The sequence below is a fragment of the Linepithema humile genome, chromosome 4 (genome assembly GCF_040581485.1).
Source record: "Linepithema humile isolate Giens D197 chromosome 4, Lhum_UNIL_v1.0, whole genome shotgun sequence".
NCBI lineage: Eukaryota > Metazoa > Arthropoda > Insecta > Hymenoptera > Formicidae > Linepithema > Linepithema humile.
Window position 1 is genome coordinate 24,829,656 of NC_090131.1, and position 17,728 is coordinate 24,847,383.

The 17,728-nt window shown below is 37.7% G+C and overlaps 1 protein-coding gene and 1 long non-coding RNA gene across 3 annotated transcripts in view; one reads left to right on the forward strand and one right to left on the reverse strand.

Moving 5' to 3' along the window:
* mspo (M-spondin) overlaps window positions 1–17,728 on the forward strand; it is a 164,973-nt gene that overhangs the window by 122,963 nt on the left and 24,282 nt on the right. The gene's annotated exons all lie outside the window — the stretch shown is intronic.
* LOC136999759 (uncharacterized) overlaps window positions 1–17,728 on the reverse strand; it is a 125,364-nt gene that overhangs the window by 61,971 nt on the left and 45,665 nt on the right. The window contains exon 5 of the long non-coding RNA XR_010890077.1: window positions 9,559–9,607. This is a non-coding gene — a long non-coding RNA (uncharacterized lncRNA). The remainder of the gene's footprint in view (window positions 1–9,558; window positions 9,608–17,728) is intronic.

Below are 17,728 nucleotides of genomic sequence, written 5' to 3' on the forward strand. Positions count from 1 at the left end.
GTCAGTTTAAAAATTATATTTTTATATAAATCCCCCTCTTCTCTCTCTCTCTCTCTCTCTCTCTCTCTCTCTCTCTCTCTCTCTCTCTCTCTCTCTCTTCGCACACATATCTTATACATATAATTATATGAAAATTTTCCTCTTCGTTTAGAATCATAAAAAAGTAATGAGATAAGTGAATTTTATATGAATTGCTTTTAAATCTTTTTATTTCCTATAATTAGGAGCGTATAAATTATATCACTGACGGCTCGATATTATCTCGTTCTTTTATGCATTTAACGTCTCGATTTCATGAGAGTCTCTTTATCGTTCGGTAAAATAACCGCGTGCAACGCATAGCAACCCATTAAAAGAACATCAGGCTCCGGTAATAGCGTTCCCTATTAATTTATTTCTCCGGTATTGATATGCCGCGTAATAAACGCCCTGACAATATCAGTTACAGCGTTAAAACTGATAAATTGCGTTTGCTGTTTAAGCAATCTAATAATTCTTCTTGTATCAGGCGATTCATTAATATACGCTCGATAATGCAAGACCTGATGTCACTTTATTGTACAAATTTTCGAATATCGGACACAAAGTGTAATATTAATGTTACACATTTTCGCCCGACTTCTTGTAAATAGAACGGACAAATCAATAAAACTTTTTTAAATATTTATTCGTAAAAAAGTCGTATCAATGTCGCTTTACTCGATATTTGTAATCATGAAATTTCAGGTGATAGGTGAATTCGTTACCCTCTTCGTGTTGCCGACATTAAATAAGTTCCGCCGCGCAAGAAGGACGGCTAGGTTCAATGTAAATATTTGTTTTCGAAAGCTATGCGAACAGGTTCACCTTTCACCATCCACCTTGAGTTTCTGCAAACATCGAAGCTATCTTCTCGAAGTATCTTCCACCTTATTGCCAAACTGATATCTCTAACCCAGTTCTTTCGTCTGCTAGTCAATGTTATGCATCAAAGTTACAGTCCAGAAGTCTTTATTTCCAGAAAATCTGAGTTGATTATTCAAGAACCAAATTTATAAGAATACCTAAACGATCTTAATTATTGGATAAACGATTAATACTTTAATAAACGTTTTCAAGTCGATCGATTGATAAAAGCTTAAAAGTAACCTAATTTTTATTGTTAAAAATAGTTTAATCGCAATGTCACGAATTACACTCATGTGATTTGAATATAAATATTCTAATCGATAGAAGATTCTTCAGACAATCTTCTGTAGGATATTTAAGGATTAATTTTTAATATAACCGCAGGATGGCCACTTGTGCGATAACGAAATTTGAGAGGTAACGACTCGTATTAACTCGCTAATTATCTCTGCCTACAGTCCATCCACCTTCTCCCTCCCCCTTCGCTACCGACCTCTCTTTAACTCGTGTCACCTTCACTTCCGCTTTCCCATAGGGCAAAGGGTTCGCCTGCGAAATTCCTCCTCCTCGGCCTCACTTACCACTTAATTACCAAACTTTTGTCGCTAATCCGATATACCTACCCGCTCGCAGCTGGTTCTCCCATCATCTTCTCGTCGTCTTTCCCTCCCATCCTTCACTTTTCCTCGTTTATGATTATGTAATTTACACTCACTAATGCTTCCGACAGATTCGTTAGTCATCTTGTAATAAAAGGATAGAGAGCAGAGTAAAAAAATATATTGTGACGCAAAAATTAGAGAAAATATAAATACTTTGGAGCGATGTTTGTTTCATTATTGATTATTCTTGATTATCTTCAATGTTAATGATAATCTAATATATGTATATTTCCAAACTTGATTTAAACAAAATAGTGCCGAATCGTCATTATTTGTCATGTGCACTTCTCGCTGGCGTTTGAAATAAATTTATACGATCACCGTAATATACGTCATTCTATTTCGCTCGCAACGCGTTTTCACGAGTAGCTATCAAGAGCCAGTTTCAGCCCCATCGAGAAGGAGAGTTGCTCGCAACTGCGCTCGCGACCCCACTGTTTCCATTAAACTTCACGCTTCCGGAACTCCATTAAACTGAAAATCAGACCGCCTAATGTAATGCCCATTTCGTACAACAACGCACCCATTATCACCCCAAAGTGTCCGGTTTCGTGAAATCGAGGACGTTTGTTTACGCTACTTGACCGCTTGAGAGCTTTAAACAATGACGGCATGGTCAAGCGAAGAAATTAAAATTGGCGAACACAAATTGCACAAGAACTCACACATAGTGACGGAGCGCGCTTAATGTATATGTAATAGTTGAATGATAAATTCAATAATTTTATCTTTACGATATATTAATACAAATATATTGTAATATTTGTATGTTTGTAATAAAAATTACAAAATTTATGTATGCGATACATAAACTTGCTATAAATTCCTTGAAATAATAAAAGAACTTAGGAAGCTAAAGTTTATTTTGTTATGAATAGCACGTTCCCGAAATTAAATTTGCGACGCAGGATGCGGCGCGCGCGGCAACATCCGCGAAAAGGCTGAGCTGTTTAGTTCTTAAATAGAAAGAAGGAAATTATTAAGGCGAAAAAGAAAAATTTAATTAAAAAGTAACAGTGTAAAGAGATTTAATCCTAAATTTTCTCGGAAAGTGCGCATTTGTGTACTGACCCAATTAGATGAGCTAAAATAAAATTGTGATGTAAGATTAATTTTGTAAAAACTCATAAACATCATTCTCGAATAAGAAAATATACACAAGCAGGAAAACGTTTTTCAATTTATATGCAATTACAGATTAACTTTATATATGTCGAACCGCATCGTAGCGCTCTTCTCTTATTGAATTCTTAAAAATGATAATCAATGGATCTAATATACTACAATTACGATTATAACAATGTCAACTAGTTATATAAAAATATTTCAAAATAATTTATAAGTAAAAAAAATGTATTTAATAACTTAAGCACATTCAGTTCATTATGCAATTTGTTAGAATCTGGAAGCCTTTCATATGATGTGATCAGCGGAAAACGGCGAGTGTCATTTATTAAGACATCAATTTTTCCAAATCAAGTTGAAATAACATAAAAAATAATATCCAAGAGTCAAATTATCAAGTAATACATCAAAGCGATCAGCTATCAAAGCGATTTCCTCACCGTAGATAATGTTTACTTCTTAAACACGAAATATCTGCGATCCCGGATGGAAACTAGCCAACGTTTGCAGATAGCTAACATTTATTCTAGTCGATTATCAATTGTTAATGTTGACCGCACGCGAGAACAATTTTACGCGGACGACTAATGTGCGAAATGTTAATTATTCTCGAGTATGGTTACCCGCGTGGGGATAATTAGTGTCTCTTGAGGCTGGCGCGCGGACGTGCTGGAGTATGAGTTACTAGCCACGGATATGGATAAATTGAGGTTTACGGCGGTGAGCCAAATCATCGCGAGGCAAATTAGCTAAATCGACTCGAAAATGGCGCAGCACCCCAAATTGATTTAAATGTCAGAAACTGAATTAGAAGATGTATGTTTTCGCGTATCAAAATTACGATTCCGATTACCGCCGAATTTATATCTCCCGTTAAAACTGATTATTGACGACGATAAAACATGAAAATCGCGTAGTAGCATTATTATTACGGCGTCGTACGATAATTTTATATTATTATGATACAAAATATAATTGAAAAAAACGAGCTTCGAATATATTTAAACATTTACGATCAATGCGTGAACGAATTTTGTTCGAATAGAGCGAATGCACTTTGGCTACAGCGTGTGCTAATTCGCTGGCGTAAAAATACCATCCTAATCGCAGAGTACACTCAAATCTTCCCTCGGGAAAGCCACGATCATGCTCCGGGGGCTGGTTACCGCTGGTAACGCATGAATTACTATCGTCGAGTACCGCAGATAAAGGGCTACGCTCACGCCAGCGAGCGAAATCGGCATGGAGCGGATTAGGCAGATTAAACAGATTAAGCCGAAGCAATAGGGGCCGCTTGCCTGCCTCTCGCACGCAGGAACGCTCAACCCCCGCCGCCGTATCAACGTCAACGCCCCAAACTTCGCGATAAGGAACCGCTTCGCGCAAAGACGAAGCTCGCGTGTGTGAGTGTGTAAGTTCACTACATTTAAGCTCTCCCAAACTCTCGCGATCGCATATCGCTGCACTCGGTGGCATACTTCTTGATATCGGATGATTCACAATTTCCTTTCTTATTGAAGTATCGTCATACTGCACTATCTTTACATATATTCGTGAAAAGATGCATATTTTCTGGATAATTCACAAATTTTCATTACAAACATCAAATAGCAATTATTTTGTATATATCATCGCTGTTATAATTCCCGTGGTAATCTTGTCTCGAGGACACCGAAAATTGGATTTCAGTTAGGCAAAAAACGGTAGAATACATTGATGTATCTAACGAAAATTCCGAGCACGCAGTCAGCGGGGCAAACACCAAGGGTGCCTTCGAAAGTGCCGGCTACGTGTTTCGCTCCTCTAAACGCATGAAGAGAGCTTGCGATTATTTTTCTGCACGCGCCGTCGCGAATGTAATATGTAATATTCTGTATGCAGCACGTGCAACTTATTACTGATCCACGTACCGAAGGGCAGAAGGAGAATATCATGCGTTTCTCGAGTATAATATGAAAATATGAAAATTTATAAGAAACAAGTATTGAAAGCTTTAAATAATATATCGTTTTTGAAAAAAACTCGATGCAAGATACGTAAAAAATTTTAGTAAATATTTTATTAGTAAATATCGTTTTGGAACAAATGTTATTTTTCACAAAATTAAATGATTTCTGTAAGAGAGACTGGAATCTCATGCACTCACGCAAGCAGACGTGGAGGAAGAAAGTAAAAAGCCGATACCGGTGAAGTTACCTTCCTTCCTCCTTCATCGCGGCTGTTTCAAACTCCTGCGAAAACGCAAGAATTTATAACTGGTGACACGCTGTAAGTCTTCCTGACCGTAAAGATTTATTTTCAACGGCCGTGTTTTTTACGCGGCCGCAGGCGCTTCTAGCAGAGTTGGAAAGAAGTCACGTCGCGTACCTAGGATAAACTTTCGTTTCGGCGGACAGAACTATGTATGCCGTAGTTCGGAAAAGTATCGTGTCCGTACACAAGCCGATACCTGCGAATTGTGCCAAATACTTTCGACCTCGTTCTTGAAGCGATATGAGAATAAGACGAAAAGGTAGCAAGCGCGGTCACACGATTTATACGAAATCAATAATCGATAAGAGATATCGAGCTATACAACTAAAATATACAAAGAAAATTGTCGACTTGTATATACTTGAAGTAAAGTCAACAAATATTTTTCAAGAATTATAAGAAAAGCGAGTTAAGTAAGTTTAGAGTGAAAATTGCAGTGTACAAAATTAATACAGGAAAAATTTCTACTGTTTTTAATATAAAGTTAGTTATCTCTCACACAGACTACAACTAAAAGAATATTCCTTGTTATTCAGGTAATAATACGCAGAAATAAATAAAATCACTTGCTTCTAGCCGGAAGAAACTGTTATTAATGTTTTGAAGGATCATGAAAGAGGCGAATAAGAAAAAGAGAGATGCGGATCTTGAGTAAAGACAATGGGGACGGGAAAATGCGAAAAGGGAAGCAATTTTCTCAATTTTTCAATAAACGAATATTTTCTTAATTAACAGAATACGAAAAAAAACTCTTATTACTCGCATAATGTATTGAGCGTATAATACAAAATAATACTAATAGCTTAAAAGCACGAATAATAAAGTATATATTGCATTCATTGAATTGTATTCTATTTAAAGAAAGAAAACATAAAGTAATAATTCCAAATGATAAAATAAGAGGTCTTTCTTGATTTCACACTCTTCAAAATTTCTAATAAAGTGGAGAATTTCTCCATGAAAATTTAATTAATAAACTTGTAAGGATTAGCACTTATCGCGTTATGTCACGGCGTACACCGATAACGAATTGTATTCATTAAATCGAAAACCGATCAGAAAATCGTTACCGCAGCGAAATAGGATCGCGCGCGCTCGCGCGCGCAATGCGATACATTTCGGAATAGTTGGAACTTTGACATTTCCATATCAACATTGTTTCCTGCAAATAACTCTTTCTACCGGGACGTACTACTCGCGTCCGGCATGTATGAGCTGTGTGAAATATGTTTCGCCGGTATACGTACATATACATACATCAAGCGCCACTATTTTAACGAAGCAAAAATTTATGGACTCCGCGGAATTTAGCTCTCCGTTTCATCGACTCGTGGAACATGCTCGCCGCCGCCGTCGCCGCGGTCGTTGCAACAGCTGCAACAACTTGACTTCAAAGCCGACGGTGGAATCGGAATTGCAGCTTGCGGCGTACCGCGCGCGACTGCGAGCTTTTTATCGACCGACCGTACGCGTCCTGTGCAAGACACGAAAACATATTGCATTGTTTAAACGCTCGACGAGAACGATAAAAAACTAACCATCTCGCAGCACAGCGCACTTATTGTCGCAGACGCGCGAGGAAAACCCTCCTCCGTCGTCGATGACTCTCATTGTTGAAATCCGCGAGGGACAGTGATAAACGAGCGCGATGAATGCATTGCAACCGCGTTTCGAGAGCTCGCAGGTCGCGAGGAAGGAGAACGAGCTGAATACTGTGTTTGCCGGAAAAATTTACCACGTTATTTATGATTTAATCCGTCATGGATGAAACCATCTCTCTTTAAGATTTCTTTCCTTCTTCATGCAAATCGAAAATAAAAATACGATATTTTTATTTGTTGCCATTTTTTCTCAAAAATATACCGCGGTACTTAAAAATTTTTATCCTCAAGCATACGAAGAAAAGTCAATAAAGTAAAGGACTTTTTTAACAGATTTGAGAAAAACGTCCCTTTACTTTTTGGCTTTCCCTAATATATACACCACACAAAACACACAATAATTAATCTTCCAGTCTCGCAGTTATACACCTGCAACATTAATTCATGAAAATCTAAGGATTAAGGTTAAGTCGATTTCTGCGTAAATTTTTATCTTCGCTTTGTTTGACTTCGTTAATGACTGCTAGCCGAGTCACGCAATGGCGAAACTTCATTAAGTCTGAGAAACTTCGTAGGCAAAATTATGACTTAATCCGTGCCTTCGCGTAAACCATAAATATCATTAGCCATTGGTACAGATTAGTTGAACAACAAAGAAAGGGGTGCACATTTCTATCCCTCTAATAAAAATCACAACTCGGTTCTGCTCGCGAAAGTTGCAAATCCCGGGATATTCTAACAATATCGTGATGTAGCGGGAGAGATCGCGGAGAGATGCAGAAGTTTAAAATCCTAAGCGGCGGTTTCGATATCAATAACCTCGGAAATCGAGTTTCAGGCCGCATTATCGAGCTTAGCCCGGGATCATCCCCGCGATATCGCGCGATCGCGTGCAAAGTGTTATTGGAAATTACAATTTTGATTCAATAACCCGCCGACCCGCTTACAAAATTCACCATTGTGATTCCGACAAAACGATCCTGAAGCGGATTAGCGATAATAACGCGACGCGATATCATCCGAGAGGAGGGGTGAATCCGTAGATCCGACTGATACGCGTGATTTGATACTGGTATTAAAATCAGCCGCTGATAATCGCATCTATTAAACAAAGTGAATTTGGCGTATATATTCATGCACATCCTCCGTAATATATAGATATACATATACATATATATATATATATATATATATATATATATATATACCAATATATTATATAAATATCTATTACGTTTATTGGTAATATATGTAGCAACTTTTGGCAACTGTCGTGCATTAATTTGACATATATACCAATACAAACAGACGGATGGTATTACTAGAATTTATTGTTTTATCAAATATTCAGTATATTATATTAAACAAATGCCGATTGATCAAATTAAATAGATAAACCACAATTTATATTAATAACAATAATATACAATAGGTAAATAATATACTGCAGTGGGCAGTTACAAGGTCTAAATAATTTCTCTTAACATTTATCTACGTTTGCTTTCCAGAATATAATTTCTGATTATAGACTTAGACTGTAATTAATGAAACTCACTCGCGTATTATGTAGTAATTATTTTATTTATGTTTGTCGTTTAAATGTCACGAACACGCAACGCGATAATGGATTTTTCGTTAATCATGCACGGTCGCCTGTTCGACAGATTGCAATTCACAAATCATTGCGGTGCTGATAAGCACCGCTAATAATTTATCGACAAACGTTATCGATGAGCCAACACCTTGCAAATGCGATTGTCAGCGCAATGATCATTTCCATGAATCATATTTAGAAAATAGGATATAAATATTTCAGAATAATTTCAGTTTACATTTGAAGCAGTTCTATTTCATTTTAATACGTCCATTTTTATGAAAAGTAACAAGAATAAAATAAATAATGTATTCTAGTAAACTAAAAACTGGACAAGAGTGAAATACACACAATCATAAATATGTAAAATATACAATGTAAAAAAAATTACTAACAATTAGACCGCAAGGCAAACCTCATAGCAGAATGAATGCACGTTTATGCCATGTGCAATGTACATTTATTAAATTATACTAATTGCTCTAACTCGTAATTGAAAACTGCATAATAAATCGGAACGTCCGTCGTCCATAAGATCGTCACGTACGTTCAGAATACGCGATATAAACTATTTAACGAGAGCAATTTGCTGGTAACAACTCCGCAAACTGTCCAGAGTAGACGCATTATCAGAAAAATGATATAAAATTTCTATGAGACTTGTTATTATCACAAGTTGACCATTCTATATTTTCAAATAGTGATCTCCAATCTGCCGCAAAAGCAATGATTGCTGAATATAAAGTGACATTTTAATAATTCGCGACGGCAAAGAAAGGGGTTTTATTAAATTATGCTAATCAAACTAACATGTAATAGAGAACTACATTATAAACAAGAAAACGTTGGCAAAATTCTCCATTACACCAGTAACATACAGACGGAAAATTTAACGATAACGATTAATGGGAGGTAATTTATTCAATGCATAACGAAAATGACAGCAATTAAAACCTCAACGCTACAATTAAACATTCTGTTTGATTATCGTGTATTAAAATTAATAAAAAAATGTAAAACATAAAAGAGAAAAAAGTCCATCGTCAAAACGTTTTATAAAATTGCTTGTAATTAATACTATTATATGACTTAATACATTAATATATTAACCTAATATTATTTTTTTTAAATGAGATTAATAAGTATGCATGACGATAATCGCAAAAAAAAGATAAAAATTCAACAACGCGATGCAACTAAAATACCTAGAATTAAATATAATTAAAAAAATATTCATATATGAATATATAAATTTATAGATACTACTTAATAGTCAATTTTTAGTGACAGAAATGTTAAGTAATTTAGGTGGCTTTTTAATTTATAATAATCATATATTGCGCAAAATATTTTACGGTTTTGGGAATTTTACCAAACATTTTACGGTTAATTACAATTATATAATTTAGTCATTTTTAAACAAAGAAAAACTCACCACGATGAAGAGATTCACGTTGAACGTTGCAATCTCCGACCAAACTTTTCTGCAATGAATAAAAAGTCATATTTAATAAACAAATTATGTTAAATTATGTTAAATGTTAAACATATGTTTGATTGCAATTAATGTTATTGACACAATTATAGCCAATGTGTTACAAAATTCGAAAATTTTGCGAAAAAAAGAATCGTATGATTGACAAAATATCAAAGCTGAGTTACATGAGAAAAACTATAATCTATATTGCATATGAAAACTATAATCCGCATTAAAAAAATCGGAAAATTACTCAAAACTGGATTTAAAGAATTACACACGTCGGCGACACGGACTTTAACGTCGTTATTCAATTATGAGTCTGGCGAATTTATACATGGTGGTTTGACACGCGTGCGTGTCAACCTGGAAATTCCCGGCCCAGATCGGTTTTCCAGTTTCCAATTTCCCGAAATTCGTTGGCCGCCTATACCGTCGGCTGTTTCGATCGGCCATACCACCATCCACGTTGCAATTTGTCACGGTTCCCTAACCATCGACGTACTAACCAACGTGGTGGTTACGAGAAAAGCCCCCTGCGTTCGAAACGCCGAACTCTGTACGCTTCTCGTCGTCGCCTCTCCCCTTCGGCAAGTAAACGATGTAAAATTAGCGACAATTATTAAATTACAGTGCCGACCGCCGGCTGCTAATTACTGCGGGTTCCACCGGTATTAACAGATTTTATGTCCGGCAAATCCGATTAATGGGAACTGTTGGGCAATCGATGCATTGGGGCCGAGGAGAAGCTCGTTCTCGTGCTAACGATCGCAATTAATTGTCCTCGTTGTAACAGGGAATATTTATAAAAATAATAACACGTTCTAACAATCTCTTCAGAAGAATATCTAGAAAAGAAGAATGTAAACTAGCATGATTAAAATTTTATCTGCACACAGTGAATAAAAATACGCTTATTTAATCTAATATGTACTGAATTATCTGTTATTATATTTAATTGTGAAAAAAGTATATTTTTTTAACTTGGTAAATTAATTCATCTTAAAGCAAATATTAAAATGACTAAATATATTTCAAATAATAAGAGCAATCTGTGAATTAAAGAACAAATTTGTAAAGTGCAAACAAAAATTACATCAAGTATTTTGACTGAAAACACGAGTCCGTTCAATTTTGTGCAACGGTGCATTGATACATCTAGTTCATCACTGCAGCTTTTTCAGCCGGCGCTCTTATCATCGTTTCTCTTCGCTGCACTACCCGCACGCGAATGATACACATTTTCTTCTCTCTCACACGGCCTCTGTTCCTACGCTCTAGCCAAAACCGCAAGGTGATATAGGAGTGGCTTTGCGGTGTTGCGCTTCTCTCTGAGGGATAGCGCGAAACACGTTCCACCTTGCCGCTGCACATGCACGCCAATGCGCGCAAAAAGGCCCCGAGCGCAAGGTGAATTACTGGTTGTGTGCGTGATCATAGTCTGTGGTTACGGCGGATTTCGCGATCGAACATGGTTGGAACTGTAGGATCGATCGTTCAGAGAAACAGTGCATCTAACTTCAAGTTGCAGTAATAGCCATTAATTTGCGGTCGCGGAAAATCGACAGAATCTTTAGCATAAGAATAAATTTTGGAACAAGAAGCAAGACGAGAATGAACGAATCAGTTTAATACAAAAAATTAAAATTCTATTTTAGTTTGATATTTTAGAATTTAATAATAATAATAATTGCGGATCGATCGTTTATATTTATATTGCATTGTTCATGTAATTTTAATAAAAGCTTCGATTATTTCAAACTCAAAAAATTCTTCGTTATTAATCAATAGAGATAATTAAGAAAAATGGCTATCGATCTTAAAAATCATTATCTTATAAAAGACTGGAACTCTTCAAATATTATTTTAATAGACAGTGATTAAAAAATTAAAAATAATTGAGAGATTCTTTATAATCAGTGGCATGTAGTAACATTCAATATTTAACAAATTTATCTGCGTTCATTATGAGCATTATATATGTAATAAATATGCACAATGATTATGCATATCATTATCACGCATTGAAACTGTATTGCATTAATTCTAATCGATTTAAGTGTTTAATTATTTTGTGAGTGCCAACGCAATTACAAATATTATTGTACTTATGTAATGTCGTTTCCGTAATAATTATGCATTCACCATTGTGAACGATATCAACGGTGTTAATAACTCAGTATTCATTGTGACAAGCGATAATCGAGCGCTCTAAGAGACGAGGTTTATCGACCCTTTAGTTGCACGTGACGCATGCATGCGTGAGAGCGCGTTCTCACTATACTAACATATTACTTTGTTACAGCAATATCTTTATGGCATACTTTGTGAACTTATTATAAAAATATGAAAGGGAAAATGTGAAAATATGAAAATACATCGCATAATACTCTTACAAAGTTAAAGGTTTGGAACCATTTACGTGGAATTTGCATTTAATTTAATTTTTAATATTAGCGATATTAATTCCCTGCGATATTTCAAAGTCATAAGAAGCGCCAAAAATAATGTATATTCTATAATAAAAAATCAAATTATTCTAAAATATTGTGCAGGTAGATTTAAAAAACCGGCGGAGAGAAATAAGTAGACGGATAAAAGCAAGTAACTGCTTATGTTCGCGAAAAATATGACGATGCATCATTAAAAATGAACGCGTCAGAAGTGCATCAGCGGAAATTTATCGCGTTTTCTCATTTTTCACAAAAACGGTAGAGTACCTGGTTTAACCCTCTTATCCGGTTTTACCCTACTTTGCCTTATTTAATTGGACATCCGTGCATTCCCGCTCGCTTCTTCATCATCGCTGCACCAACACGCTACGGTCTTTACAAATCGAAATACGAAGACCACGGTTCCGTCGTCCTGAGTCTAAATAAACAAAAAGTGATAACACCACGGAACTACACCGACGCGGACGAGTCGAACGGCGTGCGTTGATGTGCAAACATCTACTCGCGCGCACATGCGTGCATCCAGATTCGCGCAAGAACAGATATCGTTTGTTGGCAGACTGCGATAGCCAGCGACGTAGCCAGCAAAGCGTGGGGTAATTCAGGGAGAAATAGTAGACGCGCTGCAGCGTCACCAACGGACCTCAGTAACCACAGATTTACGAGCGTCACGCTGCTCGCCGCAACGTAAAATTAGAGCGCTTCCGGAAATGCGTTCGACCCTTTTCCGAAACGTCAGTCCCGAAATTCTGGCTCCTCATCGAGGGAGAACGACGATTTAACTAGCGTCACTCTAAATCAGTCTAATTCTCAACAGACAAATTGCAGAGCGCACAAATTGGAGAGAATATTGCCGATCACAATATTTTCTCCCACATTTTCCCAAAATTATTATCCCCTGCGTTTTAATATTTTAATAAGAAATATTAAATATCTCGGCTTTTAAATGTAGTAAAATTGTTTACAAGATAAAATTCTCTTATTCACCATTAACATTGAAAATAAGCTAAGTTCTAAAGCAATTGAGTCTGAGTGGCATCTTGTTGCAGATTGCAACGCTTGTTTATCATTAGAGTTGATCATAAACAACTAAATGAAAGCCCGACTGCGTGTAGACGTACGTACTTGTTCAATATTACAAGCAACTTGTTGGCCCTTAACATCTCTGGAAGCTCCCAGCTTCAATTATGATTCGTTAGTGATAACTACGTAAGAGACTGGCAGCGAGCGAAACATTGTTTTCTCGAGGCGCACAAGCATGCGCGCGCGCGCGCGCGCCCCCACATCGGTAATTAATAATTTACATAATACATATTTACGGTGGCGTTGCATTGTAAGTCCGACAAGCCCAAGTCCGCGGATGACGACGACGGCGGATACGGCAACGGCGCGGAAAGTTTACAGAATTAATTTACACCGTGCCGCTCACGAACAACGGTTACTACGGCGGTTATTTCACCCCGGCGAGCCGCGCCGCCGTCGTCTATACTACATGCAACGGGTGTCCCGCTCTGTTCTCTCCTGCCATGAATGAATGACGAGGTGATCCTCGACACGACACGATCTATACAGTCGCGCGCGCACACGCACGTACACTCGCGCGCACCTATGGAGGCTACGAGAGAAGGGACAAGGATGAGCATCTGCGCCTCGTCCGCGAAGTTACAACGTCATTCTGTAAGTAGTAGCACTTCAAAAACTGACTACCATTATCCGACAGCAGGCATTACGTCGCACAAGTGCAGACACGCCGATGCTCTTACAGTAATCGGACGGATTCAAAGCTGGGAAAATATACCGTCGCGTATCTACGGACGAGATTATGACGCAATGACAGCTCGAAATTAAAGCCGCCCGATGATGAATCGCCTACCCTTGCCGGGAAAAGCGACACGATGCAATCGAAACGCGTTTAACACATTCGTAGCGCTTCTTCCGGTGTAATTTTTGTTCGATTGGATTAATAACATTGCGGAGGAAATGTCAAGTCGGAGAGATTTCATATTAATTGACGATCGTCAATCTTGTCTATTTGATATGTCAAATTTAAAAACTCGATCATCAATCTCATCTATTTGATATGTCAAAATTATGAAATGATCAGCGCGAATAATATTCCTGGTTGTGCGAGTAACATGCGCGAAATTGAATCGCCGGCGTCATGTCTTTTCCGCAAGTTTGAAAACCGATTAGTCGACATCTCACTCTCCGCACCGAGAATGGACTGGGAACGCCAATTAGTCGCACGGCTCGCGGGAGACTAATGAGTGCACATTGCCGGGTAAATTGTCCGACAAACGTCGAGTAATTCAACGTAAGTCACGTGAACGAATGCGCGAGTTGTTTAAACTTACAAGCTCGCAATTCTCGCAATTGGACGCAAGGCGACGAGTGCAATTTGGCTCCGCATGAGAAGACCTATACAAACTTATGCGATATTTTCACGCGCGACGCAGCGGTAGTGCCATAATATTAATTAGTCCGCGTAAGGAAATTAAACGAAGCTTTAACCTTCACATTCAATAACATGTAAGCAGACAGAAAATTGGACACAACAAGATCTGATCCTAACTTTTCTGTTACAATAATATAAAATTAGAAATGTCTGATAACATAGAATATTTCATAACGAGTTTCAGACTTTAGTAACAAATTTGGAAAGTTTTTTTACACTAGTCATAAAATACTCTACATAATTTTCTTTCTTCTTTTTATTTTCTTCTCATTTCCTGCCTTTCCTTTTGCCTGGCGCTCTCCTATCTCTGCAGCGCCTTCTATGTTTCTTTCTTTTTTGCTTTTCTTTCTCTTGGTGTTTCTTATTAATCTTGTTTCCTTTTCCGTTTTCTCTTTTTTCCCCTCTTCTCGATCTCAAAGACTCTTTGAGATCGGAGGTCGCTTAGTTACGACACCACGACGCGCTGCACTAATGAAAATCGTCGCGAACATTTGCACGGAAGGGTCGGTGGATGATGGCCGTGTGGAGCTCAGCGTCGCAGTTAACTTTATCAGAGCCAAACGGTTTTTGGACAAACGCGCCAGTTTTATTGGCTCGACGTAAACACGGACGGCGCGCGCCTCGCAATACATCGCGTCAATTAAATCGGACGAGCCATGCAACCGAGCTGCACTTCCGATAAGCGACCGTGCGGAACTCTTCGAGTTTTAATGTAAAAGTGCTATAGAAAGCTCTAGGAAATTCGCGGGGGTTTCACGACCTGTTTTGACTGCGCAGATCCGGGAAACACGTTTCTACAGATATGCAAATGGCGCAGTCGCCGGAAGGCCGGATTACCCTAGGGATCCCGTGTCGAAATGTCTCGGGATACTTTAATAACAATCTGGATTACTTTATATTGCAACAGTCTTCACATTGAAAGAGCCTTGGATTATGATGTTTTATACAGAAACGTTGGAAACGTGAAAATTCGCATATTCATTCAATATAATAGTAAATGTTTTACTTGCAAATGCAAATGAGAATGTTGAAGAGTCGCGACGGGAAAGACGACATTTTATCATAAAATATGAAATCCACGGAAATATATTCCATCTGATTTTATTATTGTTGAATCACTTTATTATTTCATACTATATATATTACGCGCGGCTGTGTAAAGGCAGAATGTCAGGGCAGGTTTTTTAATATCCTGCGGCATTTAATGAGTATTACTAGATTACCGGTCGGCGTTTTCAGGTCGCATGATTCACCATAATTACATATTCCCAGTATGACTGTACGATGATGACGTGATGTCTAAACATGGTGCATAGAACTTTGTGCAGTTAGCCGGGGTCTGAGACGAGCCACGGAGACGAGCCGTGGCTCACCCAGGGAGTTACAGCACTGTTTGCCAAGTAATAACGTCGCTAACTCAAACGCTATTCTATGGCTACAAACGCTGCCTGACACACGCTCAAATTATCGATACGTATCGTAACTGTAAGTTATACCGAACGTAAGTTTATAATGACAAAAATATGTGATGTGACCCGATGATCACATAAATATTATTTTAATAATGATAAGCGAATAGATGGCAAAGATTAAAAAAACATGTCTTTATATAGAACTTAAATGAAATGATTTAAGTCAACTAAACGATTAAATAACAAAAATATAACGTAAATAAATCTTTAAAATTAAAGCTGTTCCAAAAACTGATTTAACATTACATATGAATAATTGAGAGATAAATTGGAAGCTCGAGTTATTGAACACAGATAAAAATACTAGTAAACCAAATAAAAATATATCTAAAATAAAATCTGATTTAAATAAAATTATTTTCGGGAGAGCTTTATTTTAAACGAAAGAGAGTTTATTTAGCACAAATTCTCATCGTTAATATCTGCAAACAAATTTCACATTGTCGATAAAATATATTTCCAATTATCACAAATTTACATTTATCACTGAATTAAATTTTTATCGCCGAAAAAGGAGGGCAGGAAGAACCATCTCACTAATGATCCAAAAACTGATTTATGTGAGTTCGAGTTTGTCGCGCAAATAGCAAGCGAACGAGCGCGGCTTCGCCGATGCCGCCACCTGTCCTGGTCCTGCGCGATTCATCGATCCTACGCGTGTCGCACGCACGGGTGTGTGAGTGTAGATTAGGTTTCGGACGACATGGGGCGCTAATGAACGGCGGGTGTCGTTTGCACGAGGGGAACTCCAGAGAAAATTTTCAAATTTGTGTTTACGCCCCCCCGGCTAGGTCCGAACTTGTTGTAATGCCGTCCCTCGCTCCCTCATTCACGAGCCTGCGACATTCGACTCCGCAGCAAATGAACACACAAATATACCCGACGTAAATAGCGACGAGATTTATCCCACGGCGCAACCCCTCGCTATTCTCCCTGCACAGTCCCTGCGCTCATTTTATCAACCACCACTCACCCTGTCACGCTCTCACTCGCAAATTTATTACTCCTTAATTTAATCGTATCAATTATCTGTAAATTATATTCTTCCTAAATGTATCTATTATATTTACATATTCTGTTTCACGTAACATTTCAATTCTGATGTCTAAATATTTGTTTCGTTGATAACATTGTTGAAACGTTATTTTTTTGTGCGACATATCCCTCTTACTCATCCTGCGTTGCATTATTTTTGTCACCGTGACTACCCTCCTCTTTTCACCGCCGTTCTCCACCCCCTACACTTGCAGCACAGCTTCGAAATCACCTGCGCGCGAGTTAGTTTCGCAGAGTGCACTCACTGTATTCGACGCTTCGAAATGCACGGACGTCGAGTTCGCGGGAATCGTGCGAGAGTGAGAGATGTAACTTCGGTTGTCGTTACGATTTCAATTCCGTGTTTCGAACCACCTCAAATCGCTCGCTGACTGCGGATAAGTCCATGACGGAAGCGACACACAGATACAAACGGGAATGAGTGCCGCGAGTAGACAAAATATGTGTAGTGCGAATTGCACTGAAGAGACTAGGTATTAGCGGAAATGTAAGTTGAAATTTTTGCTATGTACGCTGAGAAATCACAATACATCGCCAAAACATTGAACGATTTCTAGATGAAACGTAACATATCAGACGCGAAAGAATAAAAAAAAGATCAAATGTGTCCTTTGAAATAAAGAGTTAAGAAAAAGTTTAACCCGAACATTACAGAAACTGAAATCAATGAATTGTTAGCAAGATTGATGATG